The 15,503-nt window shown below is 38.5% G+C and overlaps 10 non-coding genes across 10 annotated transcripts; all 10 read left to right on the forward strand.

Moving 5' to 3' along the window:
• Positions 1-814: 814 nt before the first annotated feature.
• On the forward strand, positions 815-1,005 carry LOC134849612 (U2 spliceosomal RNA). The gene has a single exon (XR_010163627.1). It is a non-coding gene; the product is annotated as a U2 spliceosomal RNA (small nuclear RNA).
• Positions 1,006-2,246: 1,241 nt separating this feature from the next.
• LOC134849644 (U2 spliceosomal RNA) lies at positions 2,247-2,437 on the forward strand. Its single transcript, XR_010163658.1, has one exon. It is a non-coding gene; the product is annotated as a U2 spliceosomal RNA (small nuclear RNA).
• Positions 2,438-3,686: 1,249 nt separating this feature from the next.
• Positions 3,687-3,877, forward strand: LOC134849566 (U2 spliceosomal RNA). The gene has a single exon (XR_010163582.1). It is a non-coding gene; the product is annotated as a U2 spliceosomal RNA (small nuclear RNA).
• Positions 3,878-5,112: 1,235 nt separating this feature from the next.
• On the forward strand, positions 5,113-5,303 carry LOC134849588 (U2 spliceosomal RNA). The gene has a single exon (XR_010163604.1). It is a non-coding gene; the product is annotated as a U2 spliceosomal RNA (small nuclear RNA).
• Positions 5,304-6,559: 1,256 nt separating this feature from the next.
• LOC134849283 (U2 spliceosomal RNA) lies at positions 6,560-6,750 on the forward strand. Its single transcript, XR_010163309.1, has one exon. It is a non-coding gene; the product is annotated as a U2 spliceosomal RNA (small nuclear RNA).
• A 1,249-nt stretch (positions 6,751-7,999) lies between these two features.
• LOC134849621 (U2 spliceosomal RNA) lies at positions 8,000-8,190 on the forward strand. The gene has a single exon (XR_010163635.1). It is a non-coding gene; the product is annotated as a U2 spliceosomal RNA (small nuclear RNA).
• A 1,256-nt stretch (positions 8,191-9,446) lies between these two features.
• On the forward strand, positions 9,447-9,637 carry LOC134849488 (U2 spliceosomal RNA). Its single transcript, XR_010163505.1, has one exon. It is a non-coding gene; the product is annotated as a U2 spliceosomal RNA (small nuclear RNA).
• Positions 9,638-10,893: 1,256 nt separating this feature from the next.
• Positions 10,894-11,084, forward strand: LOC134849489 (U2 spliceosomal RNA). The gene has a single exon (XR_010163506.1). It is a non-coding gene; the product is annotated as a U2 spliceosomal RNA (small nuclear RNA).
• Positions 11,085-12,338: 1,254 nt separating this feature from the next.
• LOC134849637 (U2 spliceosomal RNA) lies at positions 12,339-12,529 on the forward strand. The gene has a single exon (XR_010163651.1). It is a non-coding gene; the product is annotated as a U2 spliceosomal RNA (small nuclear RNA).
• Positions 12,530-13,782: 1,253 nt separating this feature from the next.
• On the forward strand, positions 13,783-13,973 carry LOC134849595 (U2 spliceosomal RNA). The gene has a single exon (XR_010163611.1). It is a non-coding gene; the product is annotated as a U2 spliceosomal RNA (small nuclear RNA).
• The last annotated feature ends 1,530 nt before the right edge of the window (positions 13,974-15,503 follow it).

Raw genomic sequence — 15,503 nt, forward strand, 5'->3', positions numbered from 1 at the left:
AAAATCGACCTAAAAGCTAATTTTTAAGTTAGTGCAATTTTTTTTCTTGCATTTTTCATAAAATGTGGGGTGCTCTCTGCTGTCGCAGAGTGCATTCAAAGAAAACTTATCAAATATATTTGAATACTTACCTATTTAATAAGTATATCACAACAATTAGGCTAAAAGCATCTATCAGTATCCTGGCTGGTATTCGACCATATGCCACTAACGTTGAGTGAGCGGCTATCATGCCATAGATGGTCATCTAAGACACCCTGTACACGCTCCGTAGGTTTTGACCAGCCGATTTGGCCATAAAACTCATTGGGCCAAAAAAATTCTGAAAATTGTCAATTTTTCAAATTTTGTTTGAAATGCATAACTTATAACGTGAGCGTGCAAAATTTTACATGGTATAAGAGCATATTTCTACTCTCGCGCGAGGGCGAGTGTTTTAAAAGTAATGTACATAGTTATATGCTAGTCAGGATATAAATGGAAGCGGAATTACTCAAATGCTTAAGGCAGAACCGCAGATTCTGTCTTTGTCCACATCGTTAAGCCCATGTCGTATGTAACGGCACAAACGCAGATGGTTATAAAGTAGTCTACTGTACTCTTACGATAGATTTACTAGCCAGCAGGGGAGTTTTGTTAGGGCGAAGTGTCGTTATGGCTACCTCTTTTCAACTTTCCCCCTTGACCTTTCATAAGTTGGTCCGGGAGCAACCCAGCTCTCAACACAGTCGGTTAAATGTAAATTTTTATGATGCGAGCTGTTTTTTCATTGTTGTGTTCAAGGCATGTACCAAAATTAGGAAAAGGTTTAGTTATCGCTTCTCGGCCTTTTGGCTAAGATCATGTGTAGTATCTGATCTTGTCAGCGTAATATCTGGCATGCTGGGCATAGCCTGGCACCAATATTAAACTGATTTTTACTTCCCGAGTTAACACCGAAGCTTGCTTCAGTTGACTCATGGATTGTCCCGGTTATACACTACCATCGGGAGCAGTCCACCTGAAAATTCTGAACCTGCAAATTACCTTAATAGAGTGAAGATGTCAGTATGAAGAGTCTAATTGAGCCTGGTGAATTGCGCGAACGGCCATAAGTTGCCCAAAAAACTTAAGACTTCCAAATTTTTCTATTTCTATCGTAAGACCATCGTCAAATCTTGGGGGACTGAGAAAATGAACCAATTTCGTCGAACCAGTTCAAAGTATGAGTTCTTGAAAGCTCGGTGATGCCAAAAAGTTAAGCCTAATCGAGCGTGGTGCAAAAAACGAAAATTTCAAAATTTTTGTTCTTTTCTGTCTAAATTTTGTTTTTTCAATATCGTATCACAATTTTGGACTCAGAAAAATTCCAACGAGCCCAAAACGACTTCTTTAGCTTCAGTGTTCGTGGAGTAATCATCAGTTGAAATTTTGGGGGGAGCTGAAATTCGGCCAGTTTGGAAGAAAATCGACCTAAAAGCTAACTTTTAAGTTAGTGCAATTTTTTTTTGCATTTTTCATAAAATGGGGTGCTCTCTGCTGTCGCAGAGTGCATTCAAAGAAACTTATCAAATAGATTTGAAAACTTACCTATTTAATAAGTTTATCACAACAATTAGGCTAAAAGCATCTATCAGTATCCTGGCTGGTATTCGACCATATGCCACTAACGTTGAGTGAGCGGCTATCATGCCATAAATGGTCATCTAAGACACCTTGTACACGCTCCGTAGGTTTTGACCAGCCGATTTGGCCATAAAACTCATTGGGCCAAAAAAATTCTGAAAATTGTCAATTTTTCAAATTTTGTTTGAATTGCATAAATTATAACGTGAGCGTGCAAAATTTTACATGGAGCATATTTCTACTCTCGCGCGAGGGCGAGTGTTTTAAAAGAAATGTACATAGTTATATGCTAGTCAGGATATATATGGAAGCGGAATTACTCAAATTCCTAAGGCAGAACCGCAGATTCTGTCTTTGTCCACATCGTTAAGCCCATGTCGTATGTAACGGCATAAACGCAGATGGTTATAATGTAGTATTCTGTACTCTTACGATAGATTTACTAGCCAGCAGGGGAGTTTTGTTAGGGCGAAGTGTCATTATGGCTACCTCTTTTGAATTTTCCCCCTTGACCTTTCATAAGTTGGTCCGGGAGCAACCCAGCTCTCAACCCAGTCGGATAAATATAAATTTTTATGATGCGAGCTGTTTTTTCATTGTTGTGTTCAAGGCATGTACCAAAATTAGGAAAAGGTTTAGTTATCGCTTCTCGGCCTTTTGGCTAAGATCATGTGTAGTGTCTGTTCTTGTCAGCTTAATATCTGGCAAGCTGGGCATAGACTGGCACCAATATTAAACTGATTTTTACTTCCCGAGTTAACACCGAAGCTTGCTTCAGTTGACTCACGGATTGTCCCGGTCTTACACTACCATCGGGAGCAGTCCACCTGACAATTCTGAACCTGCAAATTACCTTAATAGAGTGAAGATGTCAGTATGAAGAGTCTAATTGAGCCTGGTGAATTGCGCGAACGGCCATAAGTTGCCCAAAAAACTTAAGACTTCCAAATTTTTCTATTTCTATCGTAAGACCATCGTCAAATCTTGGGGGACTGAGAAAATGAACCAATTTCGTCGAACCAGTTCAAAGTTATGAGTTCTTGAAAGCTCGGTGATGCCAAAAAGTTAAGCCTAATCGAGCGTGGTGCAAAAAACGAAAATTTCAAAATTTTTGTTCTTTACTGTCTAAATTTTGTTTTTTCAATATCGTATCACAATTTTGGACTCAGAACAATCCCAACGAGCCCAAAACGACTTCTTTAGCTTCAGTGTTCGTGGAGTAATCATCAGTTGAAATTTTGGGGGGAGCTGAAATTCGGCCAGTTTGGAAGAAAATCGACCTAAAAGCTAACTTTTATGTTAGTGCAATTTTTTTTTTGCATTTTTCATAAAATCGCATGCTCTCTGCTGTCGCAGAGTGCATTCAAAGAAACTTATCAAATAGATTTGAAAACTTACCTATTTAATATGTTTATCATAACAATTAGGCTAAAAGCATCTATCAGTATCCTGGCTGGTATTCGACCATATGCCACTAACGTTGAGTGAGCGGCTATCATGCCATAGATGGTCATCTAAGACACCCTGTACACGCTCCGTAGGTTTTGACCAGCCGATTTGGCCATAAAACTCATTGGGCCAAAAAAATTCTGAAAATTGTCAATTTTTCTAATTTTGTTTGAAATGCATAAATTATAACGTGAGCGTGCAAAATTTTACATGGTATAAGAGCATATTTCTACTCTCGCGCGAGGGCGAGTGTTTTAAAAGTAATGTACATAGTTATATGCTAGTCAGGATATAAATGGAAGCGGAATTACTCAAATGCCTAAGGCAGAACCGCAGATTCTGTCTTTGTCCACATCGTTAAGCCCATGTCGTATGTAACGGCATAAACGCAGATGGTTATAATGTAGTCTACTGTACTCTTACGATAGATTTACTAGCCAGCAGGGGAGTTTTGTTAGGGCGAAGTGTCATTATGGCTACCTCTTTTCAATTTTCCCCCTTGACCTTTCATAAGTTGGTCCGGGAGCAACCCAGCTCTCAACCCAGTCGGATAAATATAAATTTTTATGATGCGAGCTGTTTTTTCATTGTTGTGTTCAAGGCATGTATCAAAATTAGGAAAAGGTTTAGTTATCGCTTCTCGGCCTTTTGGCTAAGATTATGTGTAGTATCTGTTCTTGTCAGCTTAATATCTGGCATGCTGGGCATAGCCTGGCACCAATATTAAACTGATTTTTACTTCCCGAGTTAACACCGAAGCTTGCTTCAGTTGACTCACGGATTGTCCCGGTCCTACACTACCATCGGGAGCAGTCCACCTGAAAATTCTGAACCTGCAAATTACCTTAATAGAGTGAAGATGTCAGTATGAAGAGTCTAATTGAGCCTGGTGAATTGCGCGAACGGCCATAAGTTGCCCAAAAAACTTAAGATTTCCAAATTTTTCTATTTCTATGGTAAGACCATCGTCAAATCTTGGGGGACTGAGAAAATGAACCAGTTTCGTCGAACCAGTTCAAAGTTATGAGTTCTTGAAAGCTCGGTTAAGCCTAATCGAGCGTGGTGCAAAAAACGAAAATTTCAAAAATTTTGTTCTTTTCTGTCTAAATTTTGTTTTTTCAATATCGTATCACAATTTTGGACTCAGAACAATTCCAACGAGCCCAAAACGACTTCTTTAGCTTCAGTGTTCGTGGAGTAATCATCAGTTGAAATTTTTGGGGGAGCTGAAATTCGGCCAGTTTGGAAGAAAATCGACCTAAAAGCTAACTTTTAAGTTAGTGCAATTTTTTTTTTGCATTTTTCATAAAATGGGGTGCTCTCTGTTGTCGCAGAGTGCATTCAAAGAAACTTATGAAATAGATTTGAAAACTTACCTATTTAATAAGTTTATCACAACAGTTAGGCTAAAAGCATCTATCAGTATCCTGGCTGGTATTCGACCATATGCCACTAACGTTGAGTGAGCGGCTATCATGCCATAAATGGTCATCTAAGACACCTTGTACACGCTCCGTAGGTTTTGACCAGCCGATTTGGCCATAAAACTCATTGGGCCAAAAAAATTCTGAAAATTGTCAATTTTTCAAATTTTGTTTGAATTGCATAAATTATAACGTGAGCGTGCAAAATTTTACATGGTATAAGAGCATATTTCTACTCTCGCGCGAGGGCGAGTGTTTTAAAAGTAATGTACATAGTTATATGCTAGTCAGGATATAAATGGAAGCGGAATTACTCAAATGCCTAAGGCAGAACCGCAGATTCTGTCTTTGTCCACATCGTTAAGCCCATGTCGTATATAACGGCACAAACGCAGATGGTTATAACGTAGTCTACTGTACTCTTACGATAGATTACTAGCCAGCAGGGGAGTTTTGTTAGGGCGAAGTGTCATTATGGCTACCTCTTTTCAACTTTCCCCCTTGACCTTTCATAAGTTGGTCCGGGAGCAACCCAGCTCTCAACCCAGTCGGATAAATATAATTTTTTATGATGCGAGCTGTTTTTTCATTGTTATGTTCAAGGCATGTACCAAAATTAGGAAAAGGTTTAGTTATCGCTTCTCGGCCTTTTGGCTAAGATCATGTGTAGTATCTGCTCTTGTCAGCTTAATATCTGGCATGCTGGGCATAGCCTGGCACCAATATTAAACTGATTTTTACATCCCGAGTTAACACCGAAGCTTGCTTCAGTTGACTCACGGATTGTTCCGGTCTTGCACTACCATCGGCATCAGTCCACCTGAAAATTCTGAACCCGCACTATGCAATTTACCTTAACAGAGTGAAGATGTCAGTATGAAGAGTCTAATTGAGCCTGGTGAATTGCGCGAACGGCCATAAGTTGCCCAAAAAACTTAAGACTTCCAAATTTTTCTATTTCTATCGTAAGACCATCGTCAAATCTTGGGGGACTGAGAAAATGAACCAATTTCGTCGAACCAGTTCAAAGTTATGAGTTCTTGAAAGCTCGGTGATGCCAAAAAGTTAAGCCTAAACGAGCGTGGTGCAAAAAACGAAAATTTCAAAATTTTTGTTCTTTTCTGTCTAAATTTTGTTTTTTCAATATCGTATCACAATTTTGGACTCAGAACGATTCCAACGAGCCCAAAACGACTTCTTTAGCTTCAGTGTTCGTGGAGTAATCATCAGTTGAAATTTTTGGGGGAGCTGAAATTCGGCCAGTTTGGAAGAAAATCGACCTAAAAGCTAACTTTTAAGTTAGTGCAATTTTTTTTTTGCATTTTTCATAAAATGGGGTGCTCTCTGTTGTCGCAGAGTGCATTCAAAGAAACTTATCAAATAGATTTGAAAACTTACCTATTTAATAAGTTTATCACAACAGTTAGGCTAAAAGCATCTATCAGTATCCTGGCTGGTATTCGACCATATGCCACTAACGTTGAGTGAGCGGCTATCATGCCATAAATGGTCATCTAAGACACCTTGTACACGCTCCGTAGGTTTTGACCAGCCGATTTGGCCATAAAACTCATTGGGCCAAAAAAATTCTGAAAATTGTCAATTTTTCAAATTTTGTTTGAATTGCATAAATTATAACGTGAGCGTGCAAAATTTTTCATGGTATAAGAGCATATTTCTACTCTCGCGCGAGGGCGAGTGTTTTAAAAGTAATGTACATAGTTATATGCTAGTCAGGATATAAATGGAAGCGGAATTACTCAAATGCCTAAGGCAGAACCGCAGATTCTGTCTTTGTCCACATCGTTAAGCCCATGTCGTATATAACGGCACAAACGCAGATGGTTATAACGTAGTCTACTGTACTCTTACGATAGATTTACTAGCCAGCAGGGGAGTTTTGTTAGGGCGAAGTGTCATTATGGCTACCTCTTTTCAACTTTCCCCCTTGACCTTTCATAAGTTGGTCCGGGAGCAACCCAGCTCTCAACCCAGTCGGATAAATATAATTTTTTATGATGCGAGCTGTTTTTTCATTGTTATGTTCAAGGCATGTACCAAAATTAGGAAAAGGTTTAGTTATCGCTTCTCGGCCTTTTGGCTAAGATCATGTGTAGTATCTGTTCTTGTCAGCTTAATATCTGGCATGCTGGGCATAGCCTGGCACCAATATTAAACTGATTTTTACTTCCCGAGTTAACACCGAAGCTTGCTTCAGTTGACTCACGGATTGTCCCGGTCTTACACTACCATCGGGAGCAGTCCACCTGAAAATTCTGAACCTGCAAATTACCTTAATAGAGTGAAGATGTCAGTATGAAGAGTCTAATTGAGCCTGGTGAATTGCGCGAACGGCCATAAGTTGCCCAAAAAACTTAAGATTTCCAAATTTTTCTATTTCTATCGTAAGACCATCGTCAAATCTTGGGGGACTGAGAAAATGAACCAGTTTCGTCGAACCAGTTCAAAGTTATGAGTTCTTGAAAGCTCGGTGATGCCAAAAAGTTAAGCCTAATCGAGCGTGGTGCAAAAAAAGAAAATTTCAAAATTTTTGTTCTTTTCTGTCTAAATTTTGTTTTTTCAATATCGTATCACAATTTTGGACTCAGAACAATTCCAACGAGCCCAAAACGACTTCTTTAGCTTCAGTGTTCGTGGAGTAATCATCAGTTGAAATTTTGGGGGGAGCTGAAATTCGGCCAGTTTGGAAGAAAATCGACCTAAAAGCTAACTTTTAAGTTAGTGCAATTTTTTTTTTGCATTTTTCATAAAATGGGGTGCTCTCTGCTGTCGCAGAGTGCATTCAAAGAAACTTATCAAATAGATTTGAAAACTTACCTATTTAATAAGTTTATCACAACAGTTAGGCTAAAAGCATCTATCAGTATCCTGGCTGGTATTCGACCATATGCCACTAACGTTGAGTGAGCGGCTATCATGCCATAAATGGTCATCTAAGACACCTTGTACACGCTCCGTAGGTTTTGACCAGCCGATTTGGCCATAAAACTCATTGGGCCAAAAAAATTCTGAAAAATGTCAATTTTTCAAATTTTGTTTGAATTGCATAAATTATAACGTGAGCGTGCAAAATTTTACATGGTATAAGAGCATATTTCTACTCTCGCGCGAGGGCGAGTGTTTTAAAAGTAATGTACATAGTTATATGCTAGTCAGGATATAAATGGAAGCGGAATTACTCAAATGCCTAAGGCAGAACCGCAGATTCTGTCTTTGTCCACATCGTTAAGCCCATGTCGTATATAACGGCACAAACGCAGATGGTTATAACGTAGTCTACTGTACTCTTACGATAGATTTACTAGCCAGCAGGGGAGTTTTGTTAGGGCGAAGTGTCATTATGGCTACCTCTTTTCAACTTTCCCCCTTGACCTTTCATAAGTTGGTCCGGGAGCAACCCAGCTCTCAACCCAGTCGGATAAATATAATTTTTTATGATGCGAGCTGTTTTTTCATTGTTATGTTCAAGGCATGTACCAAAATTAGGAAAAGGTTTAGTTATCGCTTCTCGGCCTTTTGGCTAAGATCATGTGTAGTATCTGCTCTTGTCAGCTTAATATCTGGCATGCTGGGCATAGCCTGGCACCAATATTAAACTGATTTTTACATCCCGAGTTAACACCGAAGCTTGCTTCAGTTGACTCACGGATTGTTCCGGTCTTACACTACCATCGGCATCAGTCCACCTGAAAATTCTGAACCCGCACTATGCAATTTACCTTAACAGAGTGAAGATGTCAGTATGAAGAGTCTAATTGAGCCTGGTGAATTGCGCGAACGGCCATAAGTTGACCAAAAAACTTAAGACTTCCAAATTTTTCTATTTCTATCGTAAGACCATCGTCAAATCTTGGGGGACTGAGAAAATGAACCAATTTCGTCGAACCAGTTCAAAGTTATGAGTTCTTGAAAGCTCGGTGATGCCAAAAAGTTAAGCCTAAACGAGCGTGGTGCAAAAAACGAAAATTTCAAAATTTTTGTTATTTTCTGTCTAAATTTTATTTTTTCAATATCGTATCACAATTTTGGACTCAGAACAATTCCAACGAGCTCAAAACGACTTCTTTAGCTTCAGTGTTCGTGGAGTAATCATCAGTTGAAATTTTGGGGGGAGCTGAAATTCGGCCATTTTGGAAGAAAATCGACCTAAAAGCTAACTTTTAAATTAGTTCAATTTTTTTCTTGCATTTTTCATAAAACGGGGTGCTCTCTGCTGTCGCAGAGTGCATTCAAAGAAACTTATCAAATAGATTTGAAAACTTACCTATTTAATAAGTTTATCACAACAATTAGGCTACAAGGATCTATCAGTATCCTGGCTGGTATTCGACCATATGCCACTAACGTTGAGTGAGCGGCTATCATGCCATAAATGGCCATCTAAGACACCTTGTACACGCTCCGTAGGTTTTGACCAGCCGATTTGGCCATAAAACTCATTGGGCCAAAAAAATTCTGAAAATTGTCAATTTTTCAAATTTTGTTTGAATTGCATAAATTATAACGTGAGCGTGCAAAATTTTACATGGTATAAGAGCATATTTCTACTCTCGCGCGAGGGCGAGTGTTTTAAAAGTAATGTACATAGTTATATGCTAGTCAGGATATAAATGGAAGCGGAATTACTCAAATGCCTAAGGCAGAACCGCAGATTCTGTCTTTGTCCACATCGTTAAGCCCATGTCGTATATAACGGCACAAACGCAGATGGTTATAACGTAGTCTACTGTACTCTTACGATAGATTTACTAGCCAGCAGGGGAGTTTTGTTAGGGCGAAGTGTCATTATGGCTACCTCTTTTCAACTTTCCCCCTTGACCTTTCATAAGTTGGTCCGGGAGCAACCCAGCTCTCAACCCAGTCGGATAAATATAAATTTTTATGATGCGAGCTGTTTTTTCATTGTTATGTTCAAGGCATGTACCAAAATTAGGAAAAGGTTTAGTTATCGCTTCTCGGCCTTTTGGCTAAGATCATGTGTAGTATCTGTTCTTGTCAGCTTAATATCTGGCATGCTGGGCATAGCCTGGCACCAATATTAAACTGATTTTTACATCCCGAGTTAACACCGAAGCTTGCTTCAGTTGACTCACGGATTGTTCCGGTCTTACACTACCATCGGCATCAGTCCACCTGAAAATTCTGAACCCGCACTATGCAATTTACCTTAACAGAGTGAAGATGTCAGTATGAAGAGTCTAATTGAGCCTGGTGAATTGCGCGAACGGCCATAAGTTGACCAAAAAACTTAAGACTTCCAAATTTTTCTATTTCTATCGTAAGACCATCGTCAAATCTTGGGGGACTGAGAAAATGAACCAATTTCGTCGAACCAGTTCAAAGTTATGAGTTCTTGAAAGCTCGGTGATGCCAAAAAGTTAAGCCTAAACGAGCGTGGTGCAAAAAACGAAAATTTCAAAATTTTTGTTATTTTCTGTCTAAATTTTATTTTTTCAATATCGTATCACAATTTTGGACTCAGAACAATTCCAACGAGCTCAAAACGACTTCTTTAGCTTCAGTGTTCGTGGAGTAATCATCAGTTGAAATTTTGGGGGGAGCTGAAATTCGGCCATTTTGGAAGAAAATCGACCTAAAAGCTAACTTTTAAATTAGTTCAATTTTTTTCTTGCATTTTTCATAAAACGGGGTGCTCTCTGCTGTCGCAGAGTGCATTCAAAGAAACTTATCAAATAGATTTGAAAACTTACCTATTTAATAAGTTTATCACAACAATTAGGCTACAAGGATCTATCAGTATCCTGGCTGGTATTCGACCATATGCCACTAACGTTGAGTGAGCGGCTATCATGCCATAAATGGCCATCTAAGACACCTTGTACACGCTCCGTAGGTTTTGACCAGCCGATTTGGCCATAAAACTCATTGGGCCAAAAAAATTCTGAAAATTGTCAATTTTTCAAATTTTGTTTGAATTGCATAAATTATAACGTGAGCGTGCAAAATTTTACATGGTATAAGAGCATATTTCTACTCTCGCGCGAGGGCGAGTGTTTTAAAAGTAATGTACATAGTTATATGCTAGTCAGGATATAAATGGAAGCGGAATTACTCAAATGCCTAAGGCAGAACCGCAGATTCTGTCTTTGTCCACATCGTTAAGCCCATGTCGTATATAACGGCACAAACGCAGATGGTTATAACGTAGTCTACTGTACTCTTACGATAGATTTACTAGCCAGCAGGGGAGTTTTGTTAGGGCGAAGTGTCATTATGGCTACCTCTTTTCAACTTTCCCCCTTGACCTTTCATAAGTTGGTCCGGGAGCAACCCAGCTCTCAACCCAGTCGGATAAATATAAATTTTTATGATGCGAGCTGTTTTTTCATTGTTATGTTCAAGGCATGTACCAAAATTAGGAAAAGGTTTAGTTATCGCTTCTCGGCCTTTTGGCTAAGATCATGTGTAGTATCTGTTCTTGTCAGCTTAATATCTGGCATGCTGGGCATAGCCTGGCACCAATATTAAACTGATTTTTACATCCCGAGTTAACACCGAAGCTTGCTTCAGTTGACTCACGGATTGTTCCGGTCTTACACTACCATCGGCATCAGTCCACCTGAAAATTCTGAACCCGCACTATGCAATTTACCTTAACAGAGTGAAGATGTCAGTATGAAGAGTCTAATTGAGCCTGGTGAATTGCGCGAACGGCCATAAGTTGCCCAAAAAACTTAAGACTTCCAAATTTTTCTATTTCTATCGTAAGACCATCGTCAAATCTTGGGGGACTGAGAAAATGAACCAATTTCGTCGAACCAGTTCAAAGTTATGAGTTCTTGAAAGCTCGGTGATGCCAAAAAGTTATGCCTAAACGAGCGTGGTGCAAAAAACGATAATTTCAAAATTTTTGTTCTTTTCTGTCTAAATTTTGTTTTTTCAGTATCGTATCACAATTTTGGACTCAGAGAAATTCCAACGATTCCAAAACGACTTCTTTAGCTTCAGTGTTCGTGGAGTAATCATCAGTTGAAATTTTGGGGGGAGCTGAAATTCGGCCAGTTTGGAAGAAAATCGACCTAAAAGCTAACTTTTAAGTTAGTGCAATTTTTTTTGCATTTTTCATAAAATGGGGTGCTCTCTGCTGTCGCAGAGTGATTTCAAAGAAACTTATCAAATAGATTTGAAAACTTACCTATTTAATAAGTTTATCACAACAATTAGGCTACAAGCATCTATCAGTATCCTGGCTGGTCTTCGACCATATGCCACTAACGTTGAGTGAGCGGCTATCATGCCATAAATGGCCATCTAAGACACCTTGTACACGCTCCGTAGGTTTTGACCAGCCGATTTGGCCATAAAACTCATTGGGCCAAAAAAATTCTGAAAATTGTCAATTTTTCAAATTTTGTTTGAATTGCATAAATTATAACGTGAGCGTGCAAAATTTTACATGGTATAAGAGCATATTTCTACTCTCGCGCGAGGGCGAGTGTTTTAAAAGTAATGTACATAGTTATATGCTAGTCAGGATATAAATGGAAGCGGAATTACTCAAATGCCTAAGGCAGAACCGCAGATTCTGTCTTTGTCCACATCGTTAAGCCCATGTCGTATGTAACGGCACAAACGCAGATGGTTATAACGTAGTCTACTGTACTCTTACGATAGATTTACTAGCCAGCAGGGGAGTTTTGTTAGGGCGAAGTGTCATTATGGCTACCTCTTTTTAACTTTCCCCCTTGACCTTTCATAAGTTGGTCCGGGAGCAACCCAGCTCTCAACCCAGTCGGATAAATATAAATTTTTATGATGCGAGCTGTTTTTTCATTGTTGTGTTCAAGGCATGTACCAAAATTAGGAACAGGTTTAGTTATCGCTTCTCGGCCTTTTGGCTAAGATCATGTGTAGTATCTGTTCTCGTCAGCTTAATATCTGGCATGCTGGGCATAGCCTGGCACCAATATTAAATTGATTTTTACATCCCGAGTTAACACCGAAGCTTGCTTCGGTTGACTCACGGATTGTTCCGGTCTTACACTACCATCGGCATCAGTCCACCTGAAAATTCTGAACCCGCACTATGCAATTTACCTTAACAGAGTGAAGATGTCAGTATGAAGAGTCTAATTGAGCCTGGTGAATTGCGCGAACGGCCATAAGTTGCCCAAAAAATTTAAGATTTCCAAATTTTTCTATTTCTATCGTAAGACCATCGTAAAATCTTGGGGGACTGAGAAAATGAACTAATTTCGTCGAACCAGTTCAAAGTTATGAGTTCTTGAAAGCTCGGTGATGCCAAAAAGTTAAGCCTAATCGAGCGTGGTGCAAAAAAGAAAAAATTTCAAAATTTTTGTTGTTTTCTGTCTAAATTTTGTTTTTTCAATATCGTATCACAATTTTGGACTCAGAACAATTCCAACGACCCAAAACGACTTCTTTAGCTTCAGTTTTCGTGGAGTAATCATCAGTTGAAATTTTGGGGGGAGCTGAAATTCGGCCAGTTTGGAAGAAAATCGACCTAAAAGCTAAATTTTAAGTTAGTGCAATTTTTTTTTGCGTTTTCATAAAATGGGGTGCTCTCTGCTGTCGCAGAGTGCATTCAAAGAAACTTATCAATAGATTTGAAAACTTACCTATTTGATAAGTTTATCACAACAATTAGGCTAAAAGCATCTATCAGTATCCTGGCTGGTATTCGACCATATGCCACTAACGTTGAGTGAGCGGCTATCATGCCATAAATGGTCATCTAAGACACCTTGTACACGCTCCGTAGGTTTTGACCAGCCGATTTGGCCATAAAACTCATTGGGCCAAAAAAATTCTGAAAATTGTCAATTTTTCAAATTTTGTTTGAATTGCATAAATTATAATGTGAGCGTGCAAAATTTTACATGGTATAAGAGCATATTTCTACTCTCGCGCGAGGGCGAGTGTTTTAAAAGTAATGTACATAGTTATATGCTAGTCAGGATATAAATGGAAGCGGAATTACTCAAATGCCTAAGGCAGAACCGCAGATTCTGTCTTTGTCCACATCGTTAAGCCCATGTCGTATGTAACGGCACAAACGCAGATGGTTATAATGTAGTCTACTGTACTCTTACGATAGATTTACTAGCCAGCAGGGGAGTTTTGTTAGGGCGAAGTGTCGTTATGGCTACCTCTTTTCAACTTTCCCCCTTGACCTTTCATAAGTTGGTCCGGGAGCAACCCAGCTCTCAACCCAGTCGGATAAATATAAATTTTTATGATGCGAGCTGTTTTTTCATTGTTGTGTTCAAGGCATGTACCAAAATTAGGAAAAGGTTTAGTTATCGCTTCTCGGCCTTTTGGCAAAGATCATGTGTAGTATCTGTTCTTGTCAGCTTAATATCTGGCATGCTGGGCATAGCCTGGCACCAATATTAAACTGATTTTTACTTCCCGAGTTAACACCGAAGCTTGCTTCAGTTGACTCACGGATTGTCCCGGTCTTACAATACCATCGGGAGCAGTCCACCTAAAATTTCTGAAACTGCAAATTACCTTAATAGAGTGAAGATGTCAGTATGAAGAGTCTAATTGAGCCTGGTGAATTGCGCGAACGGCCATAACTTGCCCAAACAACTTAAGACTTCCAAATTTTTCTATTTCTATTGTAAGACCATCGTCAAATCTTGGGGGACTGAGAAAATGAACCAAGTTCGTCGAACCAGTTCAAAGTTATGAGTTCTTGAAAGCTCGGTGATGCCAAAAAGTTAAGCCTAATCGAGCGTGGTGCAAAAAACGAAAATTTCAAAATTTTTGTTCTTTTCTGTCTAAATTTTATTTTTTCAATATCGTATCACAATTTTGGACTCAGAAAAATTCCAACGAGCCCAAAACGACTTCTTTAGCTTCAGTGTTCGTGGAGTAATCATCAGTTGAAATTTTGGGGGGAGCTGAAATTCGGCCATTTTGGAAGAAAATCGACCTAAAAGCTAACTTTTAGGTTAGTGCAATTTTTTTCTTGCATTTTTCATAAAATGGGGTGCTCTCTGCTGTCGCAGAGTGCATTCAAAGAAACTTATCAAATAGATTTGAAAACTTACCTATTTAATAAGTTTATCACAACAATTAGGCTTTCAAATAATTTATTAACGATTGTAATTACAAATTACAAAAAAGGAAAGCAATTAGTTACACATTTTTAGTTACAGTTAGCAGAAAAGAAATACGACATCAAATGTAATATAATACACCATGAAGATAATCATTTTATGGAATGGAACCAAGTTTTTTGAGATATTCAGATGTATCTTGACACCATGATGATATCAGCTTAGCTACAATGTATTTCATGCCTATTACATTTTCTTCAACAAGCAGATCTTTTATTGAATTGAAATTAAGTTTTTCTTTAAAAGTAGAGCAGTTTTCACAAGCGAAAAACAAATGTTGCATGGTTTCGAACTCTCTTTCACAAGAGTAACAAAGGGGGTGGTCCACCAAGTTTTTAATCCATTTCCTGGGCTTATCCAGATAACTGTTTAAGAAAAATTAATAGAGAATGTTTTTATCTAGAGGGGTGAACTTTTTATGTTTCCATATTTTGGTTAGGAATTGAAAAATCAAAGATTTGTCTGATAGATTAAGATCCGGGTAGAAATTCGAAATTTTTCTAGCTATAACCTTCGTTTTATAACTTGGAAGCATCAACTCTGCATAAAGACTAGATATGTTCATCTTCATAGGATTAATTACTTTTCCATTTTGAACTAGCTGAAAACTATCTCGAGCAAACTCGAGAATGAAAATGTTTTTTTTTAATTAAGAAATTTTTGAAGGATCTGAAAATTTTAGATTTTTTGAAGTAGATCACTTCTCTGTTGCTACCCAAGGTATTAAGTAGGGATACCATGTCAAAAATTTTTGCAGCCGCAATATAAAAATTTAAATTTTTGAAGCCTGTGCCTCCATTATTGAATGGAAGGTATAAGATCTGCTTGTTGATTGAATGTTTTCCTCCAAGCCATACACTGTTAATCAATTTCATTTCTAACCTATCAATGAAAG

This window comes from Symsagittifera roscoffensis, chromosome 6 (assembly GCF_963678635.1).
Source record: "Symsagittifera roscoffensis chromosome 6, txSymRosc1.1, whole genome shotgun sequence".
NCBI classification, from domain to species: domain Eukaryota; kingdom Metazoa; phylum Xenacoelomorpha; order Acoela; family Convolutidae; genus Symsagittifera; species Symsagittifera roscoffensis.